The sequence below is a fragment of the Staurois parvus genome, unplaced genomic scaffold, assembly GCF_062004578.1.
Source record: "Staurois parvus isolate SC_StPar_1 unplaced genomic scaffold, SC_StPar_1.0 ptg000004l, whole genome shotgun sequence".
NCBI lineage: Eukaryota > Metazoa > Chordata > Amphibia > Anura > Ranidae > Staurois > Staurois parvus.
This window is the reverse complement of record NW_028317800.1, coordinates 5,004,611-5,024,925: the sequence shown is the minus strand read 5'-3', so window position 1 is coordinate 5,024,925 and position 20,315 is coordinate 5,004,611. Positions and strand designations below refer to the sequence as shown.

General features: G+C 42.4%; 1 protein-coding gene across 2 annotated transcripts in view; it reads left to right on the top strand.

Annotated features, from left to right (window-relative positions):
• The window catches only part of CEP120 (centrosomal protein 120), a 150,152-nt gene that overhangs the window by 103,407 nt on the left and 26,430 nt on the right, over positions 1-20,315 (top strand). The gene's annotated exons all lie outside the window — the stretch shown is intronic.

The following is a 20,315-nucleotide window of genomic DNA, read 5'->3' as shown; positions in this document are numbered from 1 at the left end:
AGTGCCTCCATTGCAAACCACTTGCTATGGGGGCACTTATGCGGGCACTCTCCAGATCCCGGCTTTGTGTGTGTCCATTGGTGCACGTACAGTGGCGTGGCCCTGCTGCCTGCTCTCTCCACACTGGTTTTGACTGACAGCAGTAGGAGCCAATGGCTCCTGCTAATGTAAGATTGTCTACTGTGAACAGGAAGAGGAGAGAAGAGCTGCAGCAGAAGGTCCCAACACTGAATTGAGAATGGATACGTCTTGGAGAAGCTGTCATTGAAAGGTCGTTTTTTTTTTTTTGTTTGTTTTTTTTTTAACCTTAATGTGGGAACTTTTTAATTTTAGAACCACTTTAGGCTCCCATTTATGTATATCCCTTATGGACCAAAGCACTGTTTACATTTTTAAACAGTTTACGTGTTTAAAAATGAATTTGTAACGGGGGGAAAAAAAACGAAACTCCAACAAAAATGGTTAAGAAGAGGAAGCAGGTTATTCGTGCTAACTATAGTTGTCCACAGAGCACAAAGCAGGCTATTCATGATTATGTGGATCATTTGCCACCTATAGGCGAATGGACACTGGCCGGCCAATCAGAAAGGAAGTCCTTCCCTATGTAATCCTTCCTATACAGGACATACTTCAGTTTTTTCACCAGTGTCTGTAAGATGGATGGTCACTGAAAGTGTTGCATGTGCTCTAGGGGCATACCTGAAGGTCCAGAACAGTTCCATTAGACAACCAGGGACTTTAATCGGATCTATTCAGAAAGCTGTTAGCCAAAATGGATGGTACCTGAGCCTCGCTGGATAAGGAGAAGAATCCCCAGGGTTTTGTCTGTAATACAGCCTTACGGTGCTGGACCCTGCATAACCCTGTGCAATATAATACTGACCAAGGTGCTTTCTGGTGGGGTGCTGTACAAGTCTGAGGCAGTGGCCCCAAATTATCGGGATCGAGTCCTTGAAGGTCTGCATGACAAATCCCACAGTGATGGGTGAAGGTTGGACTTTATGATTCAGGGCCCTGCAATAGCATGTTTACTTTTGCAGTATCTCTTTGAAATATCTGACTGATCATTCTCCCGGTGGTCACTGGGGAGCTTGCATAATACCACGAGGATTGTACAACTGTTTTGTGACGCACCCCTGCAGGGGGATCAGTGCACTTAAAGGAGTTGAGTCTCCAGAGTAGCTTTCATTTGATCTGCAGGAGCTTACATTTTAGCTGCACTGAAGCAGCATGGAGACTACATTCAGGCTGTGTTTGATACATACACTATATTGCCAAAAGTATTGGAATGCCTGCCTTTACACGCACATGAACTTTAATGGCATCCCAGTCTTAGTCTGTAGGGTTCAATATTGTGTTGGCCCACCCTTTGCTGCTTAAACGGCTTCAACTCTTCTGGGAAGGCTGTCCACAAGGTTTAGGAGTGTGTCTATGGGAATGTTTGACCATTCTTCCAGAAGAGCATTTGTGAGGTCAGGCACTGATGTCGGACGAAAAGGGCTGCTTTTGCCGTCTCTGCTGTACTTCATCTCAAAGGTGTTCTATCGTTTTTAGGTCAGTCAAGTTCCTCCACCCCAAACTTGCTCATCCATGTCTTTATGAACCTTGCTTTGTGAATTGGTGTGCAGTTATGTTGGAGCAAGAAGGGGCCATCCCCAAACTGTTCCCACAAAGTTGGGAGCTTGAAATTGTCCAAAATGTCTTGGTATGCTGACACCTTAAGAGTTCCCTTCACTGGAACGAAGGGGCCAAGCCCAACCCTTGAAAAACAACTCCACACCATATTCCCCCCTCCACCAAACTTTACACTTTACACTTGGCACAATGGAGTCATTGGATTGCCCGACAGAAAAGCGTGATTTGTCACGCCAGAGAACACGCCTCCACTGTTCTAGAGTCCATGCTTTACACCACTACATCCGACGCTTTGCATTACACTTGGTGATGTAAGACTTGGGTGCAGCTGCTCGGCCATGGAAACCTATTCCATGAAGCTCTCTGCACATTGTTGTTGTGCTAATCTGAATGCCACACGAAGTTTGGAGGTCTTTAGCTATTGACTCTGCAGACAGTTGGTGACTTCTGCGCACTTTGCCCTTCAGCATGCGCTGACCCTGCTCTGTCATTTAACGTGGCCTACCACTTTGTATCTGAGTTGCTGTTGTTCCCAGTTGCTTCCATGTTGTTATAATACCACTAACAGTTGACCGTGGAATATTTAGTAGAAAGGAAATTTCATGAATGGACTTGCACAGGTGACAACTTATCATGGTACCACGCTTGATTTCTGAGCTGAGAGCGACCCATTCTTTCACAAATGTTTGTGGAATCAGTCTGCATGCCTAGGTGCTTGGTTTTATACTCCTGTGGCCATGGAGGCGATTGGAACACCTGAATACAATGATTTGGAGGGGTGTCCCAGTTCTTTTGGCAATATAGTGTATGTGTTTGCCTAGCATGGAACCAAGTGCATTTCATTTTGATGCAGTTCTTTGATACCATACGCTTCTAGAAAGTGGGACAGTTGCAGCATTGTATTACATTATTGCATGCATACCTGCGCAGTTTTGTGAACTGTATATTGAATAAACTGCATTTGTACGTGTGCCTGATGCATGGCCCGCATCCGTACTTGCGTGCCTGATGCTTGGGCTGCATCCGTACGTGCGTGCTTGATGCCTGGGCTGCATCCGTACGTGCGTGCCTGATGCTTGGGCCGCATCTGTACGTGCGTGCCTGATGCTTGGGCCGCATCTGTACGTGCATACGTAAATGCATACCAACATACACTGCATACCTACACTTGCATAAATTGCATACTTGTGTGAGCTGAGTACTGATATAATTTGCATATTTACATGCCTATGTACCTGCATGCTTGCTTGCCTGTGCAGTCATATAACTGTAGACCAAGTTGGCTATGGACATATATCCTTGCGGGACTACATAGTTAGATGACAATATAGTTGCTACCTTTTTTTACTTAAAGGGTCCCAAAAGAGGTAGCCAGCACAGTGGCAGGTACACTGCCCTCGGGTCCAGTGGACTCAAGGAGGGGTAATCTGGCGGTATTCACATTTCACGATAAACCAGTGGTGTCCGGGGTATTTGGGCCACTGTGTTTTTCTGGCATTTCAGCTATTGAAGGTGATGGTGAAGCTGCAATGGACTACAGCTGCATTCCCCTGTACCTGCCTGATCTCGTCTGAACTCGGAATCTAATCAGGGTTACTACTGGTTACTACTTGGAGGAGAGACTGCCTGGGTGTACCAGGTGTTGTAAGCATTTGAAGGCTTTTGAATTTTATTGCTGCCTGGAGGGCTCTAATCCAAGACAAGTGAGTCATTTCCATTATTTCTCTGGGGTACAGATTAGAAATTTGGGTCCCCCCCTTCCTTCCCGGGTTCTAAAATCAAATGTAATGATGAATCCAGAGAAGAGAAGAACTTTGTTACAGGCATTCGATCGCCTATTGTTTCGTGATGATCACAAAGGTTTTCAGGGGTTTTTTTTCAAACCTGTTCACAGTCCCAAAGCCAAATGGGGATGTAAGGCCCATTTTTTACCTCAAGAGGCTTAATCAGTTTCTAGTTGTCTGGTCTTTTCATATGGAATCGGTTCGGTCAGTAGTGGACGTTTTACAGGAAAGAGATTTTTTTAGGGTCCCTAGACATAAAGGATACATGCCTACATGTGCCAATATTTATTGCAGTTCATAGCACTACCGTTTGGGCTGGCCATGGCTCCCTGAGCTTTCACAAAAATTCTTGCTTCAGTGTTGGTGCTGCTCAGAACTTAGGGGTATCGGTCATAGGTTATCTAGACGATCCGTTGCTCAGAGGTCGGTCAGTGCCAGGTCTGAAGCAGGATGTGGTTATGGTGCAGATCCTGGAACAGCTGGGCTGGGTGCTCAACTTCAAGAAGTCGGCCCTGGAGCCAGTACAGAACCTGGGGTATTTGGGATGGTCCCAGACATGGTTCAGGCAAAGGTACTGTATACCTGCCTTCAGGAAAACATTGCACGCTGGGGAACGAGGTTTGCAGTTTAAAAGCCAAGAGGTATTCTTCAATTCTTCTCTGAGGTTGCTGGGAAAGATGGTGTCCTCGTTCGGGGCTATTCCCTATGCCCAATTCCACTCCAGACCGCTGCAAAGGTACATTCTGACTGTTTGGAACAAGAAGGTTCTGGCCCTGGATTACTGTATCCAGAGTGGTACTATGAAGCCTGAATTGGTAGTTGATGACTCCCAATTTGGAGAGCGGAAGATCCTTTCGGCCAGTGGCGTGGAAATTGGTTATCACCGATTCCAGCCTCTCAGGTTGGGGGGCTATCCTGGAGGAGGCCACAGTTCAGGTAACTTGGCTTCTGTGGGAATGGGTTCTACCCATCAATGCCCTGAAACTTCAGGCAGTGAGGCTAGCTCTGAGGTATGGGACATCCAGGCTTCAGGGTTGACCTGTAAGGATTCAATCCGACAATGCCACAGCAGTAGTATACATCACCCACCAGGGCGTTACTAGGAGTTGAGGGGTTCAGGAAGAGGTGAATTACATTCTGAGCTGGGCTGCCATCGATGGGGTTGCCCGGACGTAGATGCATTGGCATCCAGGTTCAACAACAAGGTCGGTCTTAGTGTCCAGGGTAAGGGACCCTCGCGCGGCTGGGCTTCTGTTGTGTCTTCAAACAGGGTTGGAGAAGAAATTGGATGTTGTTACCATTTAAGGGCCAGGTTTCAGCATTAGCTTTTTTTTTTTTTCTTCCCCAGAGACCCATTGCGTTACACTCTTTGGTTTGCACTTTTTTACAGGGAGTAATGCCTTTTCCTTCTCCTGTCAGGTCACCTTTTTGTCCTTGGGACCTGAATTTGGTTTTGGAGGTTTTGCAAAAACCACCATTTGAGCCTATTCGAGAGATTACAGGTCCTGTTGACTCGTAAGGTTTTGTTTCTAGTGGCGATCACTTCTGCGAGAAGAGTTGGCAGCTCTTTCTTGCAGAGAACCATTTCTGGTTTTGCATCATAAGTTGGTGTTGCAACCTCAACCAACTTTTTTTTTACCAATGGTGGTATCTAGTTTTCATCTCAATTGGGACATCGTTCTACCTTCTTTCTTTCTTAGGCCTCAGTCAGCAAGAGAGAGATCTCTGCATACCTTGGATGTGGTATGTGCTGTAAGGGTCTTCTTGAAGGTGACGGCACAGGTCAGGAGATCAGAAGCTCGGTTCATCCTGCCAGAAGGGCCTAGAAAGGGGCAGGCAGCATCCAAGGTGACTATTTCACATTGGATCCGCCAATTGATCATTCAAGCCTATGGTCTGAAAGGTAAGGTCCTACCCTTTTGGGTGAAGACACACTCTACCAGGAGTGTGGGGGCATCTTGAGCAATCCAGCATCAAGCGTCAGTGGCTCAGGTTTGCAAGGCCGCTACATGGTCTTCGGTTATTCACAAGGTTCTACCAGGAGGATGTCTGAGTCACAGTGGATTATGGTGTCAACTTCCCTTCAAATTTCTTTATTGCTTTGGGACATCCCACATAGTTACGAATAGCCTGGATTTTTTTTACATACATCACGGGACACAGAGGTCCCTCCCCTATTTCTGGAATTTCATTGCTTGCTACAAAAACTGAAGTACTTCCTGTGTAGGAGGGGTTATATAGGGGAGGACTTCCTCTCTGATTGGTCAGCCAGGGTCCATTCACCTATAGGTGGCATATAACCCACATAGTCATGAATAGCCTGCTCTGTGTCCCTCCAAGAAATTGATTTTACAGGTAAGTATGTAGAAAAAATCCAGTTTTCCTTTTCCGTTTGCAAGGCTGCTTTAACTGACAGTATGTTCAGATTATTATTATACAGTATTTATATAGCACCAACAGTTTGCTCAGCGCTGTACATTATAATGGGAGACAGTACACGAGACAGCACAGTAACAATACAATAATACACGAGGGGTTTGAGGGCCCTGCTCCTTGGAGCTTACAATCTAAGAGGGAGGGGATACTGGTACGGGAGGAAAAGCTGTGGGGGATGGAGTGGTAGAAAGAGTGGAGGAGATCGGCAGTTAGCAGTGGGTGGGGTAGGCTTCCCTGAAGAGGTGGGTTTTTAGGGTGCACCTAAAGGAGAGGAGAGTGGGTGACAGTCTGATGGATTGGGGTAGGGAGTTCCAGAGGATGGGTGATTCCCTGGAGAAGTCCTGGAGGTAGGCATGGGAGAAGGAGATCAGGGAACAAGAGAGAAGGAGGTCTTGTGATGAGCAGAGAGTGCGTTTTGGGTGGTATTTGGATATTAGGTCGGTGATTTAGTTTGGGGCAGAATTATGGACAGCTTTGTACGTCAGTATTAGCAGTTTGAATTTGATCCGTTGGGCAATCGGAAGCCAGTGGAGGGATTGGCAGAGGGGAGTGGCGGAAATGGAGTGGTTGGTAAGGTGGATGAGTCTGGCCGCCGTATTCAGGATCGACTGAAGTGGGGATAGCCTGTGGTGAGGCAGGCCAGTGAGGAGGTAGTTGCAGTAATCGAGTCGTGATATGATGAGGGAGTGGATGAGCTGCTTAGTAGTTTCATGGGTTAGGAATGGGCGTATTTTGGCGATGTTGCAGAGGTAGAGTCTGCATGAGTTTGTTAGCGATTGGACTTGGATCAAAGGAATGGCTAGGATAAATAAGTTGGAACAATAATGTTACAATGTACAATATTTATCAGTGATGCCTGCTAACACTGGTTGCAGTCATATTTATCCACAGAAGCTGCTGCAGCCAATTTAGAGTCTCTGCAGGACGCAACTGTCAAAGTTGACAGATTGGTCTTGCTGAAAGTGGCATCAGGGGCAGAAAGGACCAGGATGTATGAGGCATACTCTAAAATTGTAGATACATTTTTTTGAGCAAGGTAAATATATAAAACCAATGCATTCTAATAACTTAAAAGGTAAACGTTTTGCAACATTTCTTATATAGACTGCAAAGATTTTTTTTTTTTCTCGCACATTTTTTTCTAGTTGAATTCCGACTGAAAATGTAACTCCTGAAAGAACATTGTTTGTATCTTGGGTGAAAATATTTCATAAATAGACCCCTTAACCTGTTGCCACCTACATAACACATATGTGGGGCTACAGTAGGCTGGACAGAGACCAGGTGAAAAATCTTATTCCAATGGAAAGAGTGGAGTGATTTTGCATTTCCATAGAACACGAAGTAGGGATCCTGTTTCCCTGTAGAGTCTCCTGTGTAAGGTGGAGTGTGATGGATGGGTGACAAGTTTGTAGGCATAAGGTACCAGCAATTGACTATTTTATGTTCTAGTTCCCAGGGAGTGTACATTGTGAAGATTTATAGGTGGTACTGAGCACTTTTTCCCAAGAAAAATTGGGAAACGAGGCACCCAGGTCTTATCCTCACTTATACATGGTACTAGATTTAGAAAAAGAAGTATTTTCATTCAGTAGATATTAAAATATAGACAGCAGGAGTTTTCACATAAGAAGAAAAAATGTGAGTGGCAATATTGATGCATAAAGGTAATAGGCTTTTACAAAGAAAATGATGAACTTGTATATACAAAAAGTATTTTTCTGAGGGCAAAGGGTATTTTGCACGACGGTCAGACAGAAGGGTAAAGCCTTTACAGGGGTGCAGATTGCGATCTGTTATGAAGTGTTACAAAAATCAGTATCAAACATCAATAGGTATGAAGAGTTTGTGGGACTTGGAAGTTGTATGTGGAGTTAATAGCACCTCAGACCATATTTTGAGGGGTACGTTAAGTGACAGGTAATCGGATTTTGGACAGGACAAGCCTAGTTCAATTTCTGTGAGTTTTGTAGCAGGGTCTTTATGTTGGAAACAGGTAGATTCCATTAGAGACAATATTTTATGTTGAGAAGGAGTCTACCAATATCTAATTTGTTTTAATACACAAGCTTTATAGTAATGTGAAATATTTGGTAGGCCCATACCTTTTTTGTCTTGTCATTATAGTTAGCGAGCATCTGGAGGCTTTATATCCACAAACCTGAAAAGTTGTCGTATTGAAGGAGAGGGAAGTGGAAGGGGAATAACGATGGTTCTGAATGGGTAGAGCAATTTGGGAAGTAAAATTTGGGTTCAAGGATGCTTTAAGGTTTGAGGTAGGGACTAGAGAAATGGCTTGCAGTTCAGCTAGTACAGTTAAGAGGTAGAGGCCGAGATTTGTAATTGCAGGCAATGTAAGTACCTGTAATTGGTTTAATATCGGCATCTTGTAGTCCTCATAAATAAGACCTCAGACTTTGAGAGGGAGAAGTAACACAAGGAGCCAATCCGATTTGCTGTAAAGCAGGGAGCATGCTGAGAGCAGGCGAGAAGAGTGAGCAAGAGATGAATTCATCAGTTTACTGCTTCTCTGTGCTGAACTCTACGCAGGAAGCTATAATTATTGTACTTCCTAAACCTGGGAAAGATAAACTTTTGCCAGACTCGTATCGCCCCATTTCTTTATTGAATACAGATGTTAAACTCTCGAGCCCTGGCGACCAAGCTATCTAAGGTCATTGGTACACTGATTCATGAGGATCAGTCTGGGTTTATCCCCTCCAGATCAACAGCGAATAATATACGCCTATTTATTAATCTGCACATGTTGGTGGACAATCCTGGGAGGAGGTTCAATCTCTATTAAGACGCTGCTAAGGAATTTGACAGTGTGCAATGGCCCTACCTTTGGGAAGTACTCTCTGGATTTGGCTTGAGCATCAATTGTATTTACTGGTTCCGTGTACTTTATTCTACCCCCAGTGCCAGACTCTGCATAAGTAACAAACTTTGCGATAGTTTCCTGTTGCACAGGGGCACGTGACAGGGGTGCCCCCTCTCCCTTCTGGTCTATTCCTTGGCAATAGAGCCTCTGGCCATTATGATACGCAAAACTGTGGACATAGTTGGATTCCACAGAGGAAAAGATATCCCTCTATGCTGATGACACCCTTTTATATTTAGGTTACTGCTTCTCTGTTTACTGTCCAGTTACAGGGTGGGGGAGGGACAAGACCTGTAGACATTTTCAGTACAGGATGAACAGAAATATAAATAATTGGCAGGTAAAATAGCTCCCTTGTACAGTATGTATTTCATCTATGCATTTAGCTGTTTGCCTGGAGTTCAGCTTTAATAGCTATGGTAACACCAAGACCGTGATACATTTATGGAGCAATTAAAAATATTAGGGGCTTTTATGTGTCCTGTTCATAGTCGGTAAGCCTTGCCCCCATTGATTGTATTCATTGCTTACTTTTGACAGTAGTAGGTGATCATATCAATCATGTACTGTAGTATCAATACAAATTTGAAATTCCTAATGTGTTCACCAGTGGGATTTTTCTCTTTCACAGCTTTTCATATTTAAACACATTCCATGTCTGCTTTTACTTTACTTGCTGTCAGTGGGAGGGCATAAGATGCATAGTGTGCATGCAGGTTGGAGGCATTTGCAATGCTTTCACTGTTGCTTGTCAGATGTATATAGCAATGCCCTGTTAATTAAAGCATAACATTTATCTATTGTTTGAATGCATGTCTTGTTTTATCAAAATCCAATGCAAAGGGGTTATTTTGCTTTGAAACTCCTGTGCACACAAGTACTAAACTAAAACTGGATTTAAAAAGCTTGCATTGTTTGAGAACAGCAGCTACAACTTACCTAATGGCTTATGTCAGGGCTTAAAAGTCCTGAGCTACTAGTTAGGCCTTAGAGTTACTTGCCACCAACAAACACACACAAACAAAGACACCTGTACACACACACACACAGACATGTACATGTACACACGCACAGAGACACATGTACACACACACATACAGACACATGTATACACACACAGGCATGTACAGACACGCATACACACACACAGAGATACATGTACATACACAGAAATACACACTCAGACACATGTACATAAATACACAGACACATGTACACACAGACACATGTACGTACATGCACACACACAGAGATACATGTACATACACAGAAATACACACTCAGACACATGTACATAAATACACAGACACATGTACACACAGACACATGTACGTACATACAAACACACACATGTACATGCACACAGACACATGTGCACACACACACATACATGTGGGCAGCACAGTGGCTAAATGGTTAGCACTTCCACCTGGCAGTACTAGGGCCGTTGGTTCAAATCCCAGCCACGGCACCTCCTGCTTGGAGTTTGCATGTTCTCCCTGTGCCTGCGTGGGTTTCCTCCGGGTACTCCGGTTTCCTTCCACATTCCAAAGTCATGCTGCTAGGTTAATTGGATCCTGTCTAAATTGGCTCTAGTATATGTAGGTATGAATGTGAGTTAGAGACCTTAGATTGTACGCCCCTTGAGGGTTAGGGACTGATGTGAATGTACAATATATATGTAAAGCGCTGCATAAATGGACGGCGCTATATAAGTACCTGAAATAAATAAATACATGCAGACACATGTACAGATACACATGTACATACACACAGACACATGTACAATTGTACATGCACGCACACACACAAACCACCCCCCACCCCCCCATAAAAAGTTGCGGTACTTCGTTGTTCACTCACGGAGCTGGGTACTGCACACACTCCTTGCTTTGCTTTCACTGCACTCAGCTATTGAGCAGTCTGATGGCTCCCAGTGCCAATGACAGATCCGGCCTGAGCTCCGAGCCTGCTCAGCAAGACGGCCCTGGGGGGACACACTCGCCCCCACCATAATTTCTACTCGCCATTGGCGAGCAGGAGAGTGGAAATTTCAAGCCCTGGCCTATGTCATTGTCCACAATTTTTTCCTTCAAAGGTATCCTCTCACCAGACTAGTAATTGCACTGTATGTGCTTTAAATTTATTTTATGTTTGATATTTTCTTATAAAAGCCTCCCTTGTGTAGGGGTTCAAAAGACCAGACACCATCTTGAGTGTGATGTTGACAATCCCAGCAGACACAGAACTGTCACTCAAGTGACATTCCATAATACTCCCATTCGCTCCTCCCTATACAAATACATAAAAGCATATGTAAGGAGGTGAGGATAGGATCACTGAAGCTGGGCCAACACACAAAAAAGTTAAACTCTCAGAAGAGGAGAGGACTGTGATGTTCAATGAGGAAGGAGGCTGTGCAAAGGAGTTATTGGCTCTCCTGGAGAAGTCAAGATTTCTAACAAGTTAATACAAAAATCATTTATGGGGAGGAAAAATACTGCAAGTACGCATTTAAAGTACCCTGGCTATCTACTCCTACGGTCAGCTCTACGGACCAGCAACACAAACATTTCTTTACAGATGACATTTTTATATGTTCAAGTGACACTAAACTCTGGTTTAAAAAAGAAAAAAATTTTGATTCGTACCCTTTTTTGGGGTAAGATTTCCAATGACCTCTCCAGCATCCAACAGGTCCGTTATCACTTTGTGTAAACAGATTATTTATCCAGTGTAAGTAATAGATCAGTGGGAGGCTGAATTTCTATAGAAGTTTCTACTAATTTATGTATATCTTTTCCCCCTTTTTTTTTTCTTTCTTTTTATGCTATGCCTCATGTCCATCCCATTTATAGTACTGCATAGGGTCAGAAGATATTCAGCTTCATAGCCATGTAGTAGGCAGCTCATTGGGGAGTGTTCTGCAGACAGACTACTCAGGCTAACAAGCATGGGTCATTTGTTTTGAGATACCTAATCTCAGGTGGTGAAAAGATAATTTTTAAGAAAAAATTCAGGAAAGAAAAAAACATGGCAGTGAGGATCTTCACCCCATTTTTTGTTTTTGTTCTTTTTTTTTTTCTTTCCCCTCTTACCAGGTAGTGTGTTGAGTACATTTTAAGTACTCACCCACCCAGTGGATCCACCATTGTCCTGCTGATTTCCTCTCCTGTTCTGCCATCTCTTGGTCTCGCACATTCTTGTTTACCATTATTGAGAGGCTTGCCATCCTTTTCAGGTTCACCCAGTGCACCTTCGGATGCTGCAGCGCACCCCTCACCTTTTTTGTGAATAAAGGGCTATGCCTCCTAGGATGTGCGGCGTGCATATCCCAGGAGGCATAGGGAGCACTGTGTATGTCATTCGCCTAGGCAAATGATGTGCATGGGGGGGGCAGAACAACACTTTATCTAAAAGACCCATTTTGATTAGGCTGCTCCACCATTATCATACACGCCCATCGTGGGTTTCTGTTACTGGTGTACCCAAGTCCGTCTGCTAAACTAATTATAGATTGTTATTTACAGAGCTCCTAGATACTAATATAAATGGTTAAATACATAATTGAACACACAATAAATTATAACTCTTCTACCTGTTGTATATTTTGCATTTAAACAAATTACAAACGTTCTACATGCCAGAGAATTTGCAGTGCTGTTTAGCCAATGCCGACATTCACTTAGCCCTACCAGAGCGGAGCCAGGCCACTGTTCTAACTTTTTCCCAATTGTTTAGGTAATCTATTATGGCCAAGGACCTACCCCAGCCTGAGATTGGATAAGGAATCAACCTCTGTACACTTCTGAGGTCATCAGTCTATCCTCCTATCAGCAAGCTTGCAGGGTCAGGTTCACAGCACTGTGCAGTGTAGTGTGGTTTCTAGTGCTTCCCCTTTCTGACCCAGTGTGTTCTGCTGTTCAGGATGACAGGAGGCTATTATATAGATGGATTGGTCTGCAATTTAAAATAATTTTTTAAATATACTGTATATCTGGGGTAAAGTTGTATCTTTTACATTTGCCTATAGCTGTACTTAAATCTCTTCATAAAGTTGTCAGTAACTTTTTTTGTTTTGTTTATTTTTTTAATGTTCTTTATTAATTTGCACAAATGCAGATTACTTGCAGAAAGATGATTTATTGTACATTTCATTGTAGACGAAGACAACTGGTCCCCGTATATTTTTAGATTGAATCTCAATTTTTCTATTAGCAGTGTCTCTCAAAGAGTTTATTACCTGATTGATTGATTGTGAGAAACGCCTCTCCTTGTGTAAAATTTGGTACTGTGGGGAGGACAGCTGCTTTATAATAAATGCAAGATGTAACTGGACTCTCGCAGTATAATTACATGTTGTATAAGATATTACAGTCCACAAAGGAACAGGGTGTGACACAAAACATGCAGAATATTGGAGATAATGGTAAGTTTTCAATTACAAATGGCATGCCAGGTCTCTCCTGTTAGATTGATCTCTCCTCCTACACAAAATACCGTAAACACTGGGATCTGAGGGAAGGGATCCTTGCCTTGTATACAGTCTAATGCTCATCAGAAAAGGGATAAGCAGTTAGGCTCCATTCACATTTGTCATGTGACTTTGCACACTAAAGTTGCACAAGTCATACCCCATGTTTTTCAATGAAAACTGTTTAAATATGTACAACTTAAAGTTGCAGCGACTTTAGAGTAGTTCATGCACCACTTTGGTATGACTTTCATGCAACTTGAGTGCCATAGGTAGCAATGTAAACCCTTGAAAGCCATATGAAATTTGCACCAGTTGTGCAACAATTGTCCATTATCATTAATGAAAGCCAAAGTCACATCCAAGTTTGATTCATCCTGAGTTGCACTCCAAAGTCATATGGCTTTGAAGTCGTACAAGTGTGAATGGAGCCTTAGCAGAAACCAAGTAGATGATATGTCTAAATAACTGCATCTGATGCCAAGCATTTTCCCAACCCTTTCTGTCAGTGTACCCATGTGTTCCATTGCTTCTTCACACACCTTTTCAGAATGAATAATAATAAAAAAAAAAAAAAGTGGGTTCAGAGCTTTATTCTCAGAAGTTGGAAGAGAGCAGGTAAGGCTTGGCTGTTGAAAATCAGCAGATTTAGAGACCATCTGAGCTCCTTCTGCATCAAACAGCTTGCAGCATAGTAAGTGAGCCCCCTCATCCATGTCCAGTGTTTATAGAAATGTTTGAGCCCTATTAGCCAGAGTCTTCAGAGTTGGGATCCTTTGCCTTGTATTTACCAGAACCTACAAGCAGGCTCAGGTGACCTGTTAAGGGCAATCTACTCTATGCTAAAGACTGTGTCCAATTCCCTGACCTAATTACTATATAGTGTGTGTGTATGTATGTACAGTTGTGTTCAAAATAATAGCAGTCAGACATCACTAACCTGATCAATCACTGTTTTTGGTAGAAATGATATTTCTACATGGCAAATAATTTACTAGCAGGTATAGTAGAGTAATAGAAATCCAACAGACCCAACAATCATGACATGCATGCTGCTGATTCTGTGTAATTGAATCACTAATTGAAAGGGGCATGTTCAAAATAATGGCAGTGTGGAACTCTATTCGTGAGGTCATTCATTCTTTGAAAAACAGGTGGCAATTATTGCCCTTTATTTAAGGAAGGAAGGCAGCAAATGTTGTACCTGCTGGTTACAGTGCATTTCTCTCCTGAAATTCTGAGGAAAATGGGTCGTTCCAGACATTGTTCAGAAGAACAGCGTACCTTGATTAAAAAGTCGATTGGAGAGAGGAAAACGTATAAAGAAGTGCAGAAAATGATAGGCTGCTCAGCTAAAATGATCGCAAATGCTTTAAAATGGTAACCAAAACCTGAAAGACGTGGAAGAAAGCGAAAAATTACCATTCGAATGGATAGAAGAATAGCCAAAATGGCAAGGGCTCAGCCAACAATCAGCTCCAGGAAGATCAAAGAAGGTCTAAAGTTACCTGTGAGTACTGTTACAATTAGAAGACGCCTGTGTGAAGCCAAGCTATCTGCAAGATGCCCCCGCAAAGTCCCACTGTTGAAAAAAAGACGTGCTGAAGAGGTTACAATTTGCCAAAGAGCACATTGACTGGCCTAAAGAGAAATGGCGCAACATTTTGTGGACTGATGAAAGTAAGATTGTTCTTTTTGGGTCTAGTGGCCGGAGACAGTTTGTCAGACAATCCCCAAACACTGAATTCAAGCCACAGTACACTGTGAAGACAGTGAAGCATGGTTGCGCAAGCATCATGATATGGGGATGTTTCTCATACTACGGTGTTGGGCCTATTTATCGCATACCAGGGATCATGGATCAGTTTGAATACATCAGAATACTTGAAGAGGTCATGCTGCCTTATGCTGAAGAGGAAATGCCCTTGAAATGGATGTTCCAACAAGACAACGACCCCAAACATACCAGTAAACGTGCAACATCTTGGTTCCAGACCAACAAGATTGACGTTATGGAGTGGCCAGCCCAATCCCCGGATCTTAATACAATAGAAAACTTGTGGGGTGACATCAAAAATGCAGTTTCTGAGGCAAAACCAAGAAATAGAGAAGAACTGTGGAATGTACTCCAATCATCCTGGGCTGGAATACCAGAAGTTGGTTGACTCCATGCAACACAGATGTACTGCAGTTCTCAGAAACAGTGCTTATACGACTAAATATTAATTAAGTGATTCAAAGGAAAGCAAAATCTTCTAACATTTTTCAGTTTCTATAGTGAATGTTTGAGTTTGTAAAGAAGAATACAAACACTGCTATTTTTTTGAAGTCTAAATTTCACTTTTCTTCAATTTTTTTTTAGAGGAACACAAATTTGATATATTTTTCTTCATGTTGTGATTTGTAATGCATTGGTAGTGTTGCCAATGCATTTGTGTGTATGGAAATAAAAGCCTATTAGAAGGATTTTGAGCTTTTTTCACTTTTTTCAGCACACTGCTACTATTTTGAACACAACTGTATGTATGTATGTGTGTATACAGTGGGGATCGAACGTTTGGGCACCCCAGCTAAAAAATTGTATTAATGTGCATAAAGAAGATGGAAAAATCTCCAAAAGGCATCAAATTACAGATTAGACATTCTTATAATATGTCAACAAAAGTTAGATATTTTTTTTCCATCATTTACACTTTCAAAATAACAGAAAACAAAAAATGGCGCCTGCAAAAGATTGGGCACCCTGCAGAATTTATAGCATGTACTGCCCCCTTTGCAAAGCTGAGACCTGCCAGTGTCATGGATTGTTCTCAATCATCGTCTGGGAAGACCAGGTTATGTCAATCTCAAAGGTTTTAAATGCCCAGACTCATCTGACCTTGCCCCAACAATCAGCACCATGGGTTCTTCTAAGCAGTTGTCTAGAAAACTGAAAATAGTTGACGCTCACAAAGCTGGAGAAGGCTATAAGAAGATAGCAAAGCATTTTCAGATGTCAATATCCTCTGTTCGGAATGTAATTTAAGAAATGGCAGTCATCAGGAACAGTGGAAGTTAAAGCAAGATCTGGAAGACCAAGAAAGATATCAGACAGAACAGCTCTCAGGATTGTGAGAAAAACAATTCAAAACTCACGTTTGACTGCACGATCCCTCCAGAAAGATCTGGCAGACACTGGAGTTGTGGTACACTATTCCACTATAAAGAGATACTTGTACAAATATGGTCTTCATGGAAGAGTCATCAGAAGAAAACCTCTTCTACGTCCTCAACACAAAAATCATCGTTTGAACTTTGCAAATGAACATATAGACAAGCCTGATGCATTTTGGAAACAAGTTCTGTGGACCGATGAGGTTAAAATTGAACTTTTTGGCCGGAATGAGCAAAGGTACGTTTGGAGAAGAAGGGGCACAGAATTTAATGAAAAGAACCTCTGTCCAACTGTTAAGCATGGGGTTGGATCAATCATGCTTTGGGGTTGTGTTGCAGCCAGTGGCACAGGGAACATCTCACGAGTAGAAGGAAAAATGGATTCAATACAATTTCAGCAAATTTTGGATGGTAACTTGATGCCATCCGTGAAAAAGCTGAAGTTTAAAGAGAGGATGGCTTCTACAAATGGATAATGATTCTAAACACACCTCGAAATCCACGGGGGATTACATCAAGAGGCGTAAACTGAAGGTTTTGCCATGGCCTTCACAATCTCCTGACCTCAACATAATTGAAAATCTATGGATAGACCTTAAAAGAGCAGTGCGTGACAGACAGCCCAGAAATCTCAAAGAACTGGAAGACTTTTGTAAGGAAGAATGGGCAAAGATACCTCAAACAAGAATTGAAAGACGCTTGGCTGGCTACAAAAAGCGTTTACAAGCTGTGATACTTGCCAAAGAGGGCAGTACAAGATATTAACTCTGCAGGGTGCCCAAACTTTTGCAGACGCCATTTTTTTGTTTTCTGTTATTTTCAAAGTGTAAATGATGGAAATAAAATCTAACTTTTGTTGACATATTATAAGAATGTCTAATCTGTAATTTGATGCCTTTTTGGAGATTTTTCCATCTTTCCTTGGCTTCTTTATGCACATTAATACAAATTTTTAGCTGGGGTGCCCAAACATTCGATCCCCACTGTATATATATATGTGTGTGTGTGTGTGTGTGTGTGTGTGTGTTTGTGTGTGTGTGTGTATATGTATGTATATGGAGATATATATATAATGAACTAGGAGCACATAGAGGCAGACCATGCAAAACCTGTCATGCGGGCATTTATTGGGGAACGTGAGGGCACAGCAAGGGTAACTAGACACAGTACAACAAAGTAGTCCAATGGGTAGCAATGTAATACCACACAGTCCACGTAGGATGGCCCAGAAGAGATCGGGAACCCATACTCAGGAATGGGGACCCAAGCAGACAAGATGTTAAGTCTAGAACAGAGCAGAGATCCAGGCAGACAGGGTAAGTCCCAACAGGGCGAAGATCCAGGCAGACGGGTAAGTCCCGAACAGGACAGAGATTTTGGCAGACAGGTGTAAGTCCAGAGCAGGGCAGAGATCAGCCATACAGGTATAAGTCCTGAACAGGGTAGAGATCCAGGTAGACAGGAATAAGTCCACAGCAGGGCAGAGATCCAGGTAGACAGGAATAAGTCCACAGCAGGGCGGAGATCCGGGCAAACAGGGGTAAGTCCAGAGCAGGAAGAGTGATCTACAGAATGGCAATGTGGGGCAGCCAAGGGGAGAGGTAGTCCACAGGGCAAACAGAAGGGGAATCCTCAGTCCGCCAGTGTGGGACAGCAAAAGGGAGGTAGTCCACAGGGCAAAAAAGGAGTTAAGTCCAGCAGAGGGCAGAGATTCGGGCAGACAAGGTATGGCTCATGAAGGGTACAAGCCTGCACAGAGCAGTAATTGGATACAGCAGTTACTTAGTCCAGGATCACAATCCAGGCACAATGACGGACGAGTAGCAATAGATAAAGGACTCTCCAATCAACAGCGGCCACAGCTAAGGAAAGGAGGTCTGGCGAGCAGAGGTCCTTCATAGGCACATCACGGGTCCTCCGAGAGCTGTGTGTCCTGGTTACAGCATCTGGACCGCACAGACTGCAGTTGCAGGAAGAGCAGAGTCCCAATGTCCAGGAAGCTGCATAGACAGTTTGGAACTACAAGTCCCAGCAGTTCAGAAAGCGAAACACAGCTCATACGGAACTATGTCTCTCAGCAGTTTTGTGTATCTTCTAACCTCCTTCTAGGAAGCCATGCAGCCATCAGCTACTGTGTATTCATCACAGGGATAAACTAAGAACAGTCTGCCAGCATAGGCATATTATAATATACATCCCCTAGATCTTCAGCTATTGGCAATATGTTACATGTTCTACTCTAAAACGGGTGAAACATGTAATATGTTCCAAAGGTGAACTTGTCCTTTAATGAAAGACCCACTGGATGTACACCTTACCTAGAAGACTTTGTTCATCAAAACACTGTGTATTATGAACGTATACCTTTTATGTAATATTGTATTTCATCTTTTTTTCATCCTTTAAAGATCAGCAGCACTAACCATGTAACAAACTCTTTGCAACTACTTCCCTATTACTGTATGACATTTCTCAGGGAGGGTCCTAATAGTGACAACAGTGGACTGTATGTGCGTAATGTGTGTTGAAAAGGCTACTTGTAGAGTCCATCAGAAGTCTGTGTGACAGGGTGTCCATGCAGGAGCACATTTGGGAGATAGGGACACAATGGCAAACAAGTAACTTCAAGGCAGGATCATCATGTATTATTTAATGAAAGCTGCAAATTAAAAAAGATTTAAAATGATTTTGGAACTTTATTAGCATAATAAAACTTCTATGAGGTTTTAGTCATTAGACTTTCAACAGAGGAGATGGTCTCAAGTAGAAAACCTACTGTAGCTGCAGCAGTAGAAAAGAGTAGCAGACCAATGAAAAAGACTACAGAAGGATGTTGTTTAATAAATAGCAAGGATTTGTTTTTTTATTTCAAATATTTAGAGATTTTATGGTTTGCAGTATTTGTATGCTATGAAAACACTGACAAATTTTGGCTTGATCTAAGGCCTATTTTGTCAAATGACTTAATCCATCATTTAACAGCTTTCAGTATAAACATGATGTTAAACATTTTCATAATGAAACTAGTGAGTGGACTGTTTTTATTTAGGTTAAACATACAAACATAGCCATTCATTTTCCCAGTTGTGTATTGATATTAACTAGTCGACACAGCAGAGGCTTCATTTCTGAGCAGAGTTAAATATATAATTTATTTATTTTGGCCTCTGTATCTTATTTGAAAATACATGTTAAAGGAGGGCTGACATTTTGTGTTTCTTTAAACTTGCTATCATTCTATTAAAATAAAGAGTAAAAGTTTGTCTGCTAAGTGTTATAGCCAACTTGTTTCTCTGTTTGAGACTGAGAAAGTACATTCCTAAAACAAGGCCAGCTTGGCTTAGTTTCAGTTATAACAGATCAACAATGGCAAGTAAAAATAAGCATTATGATTCAGTCTTGTCCATAATTCTCCCAGCTGAACGGGCTACAAAATATATAGACAGCCCAGTCGGCTATCTGCTTGGAATGTCCAGTACAGGGGGGGTGGAATCATTTCACGCCATAAAAGCTTTCCCTTCTCTTGATGAAGTGTCTGCTAGTTTATAGTTGAGTCTCTGCTAACAGCTTCGACACATGAGTGATGAGGGGATAGGGTAGTGCTTGGCATGATCAGAACTATGGCACTTTTATGAAATGTCAGGCAATATGCCGTCACGTACCCATTCGTTGGTGCTCCTATGAATATCTTAAGTGTCTTTATTCATATGTCCGTGTGGCAGTAGCCCTGCATACTTAAAGTCAAGGTTTGAAGATCACAAACTTTTACACTTAAGACAGTCTTAAGATAGGACATATTGTGTAAAACATTTTTTTTATGGTATGAAAATGGTCATGACAGCTGTGTCATTGAGGAATAGGCAGGTTGAATTTTTTTTTTTTTTTTTTGCCCTATAATCTACACTATATTAGCAAAGGCAGTGGTATTATAACAAAGTGGAAGCAACTG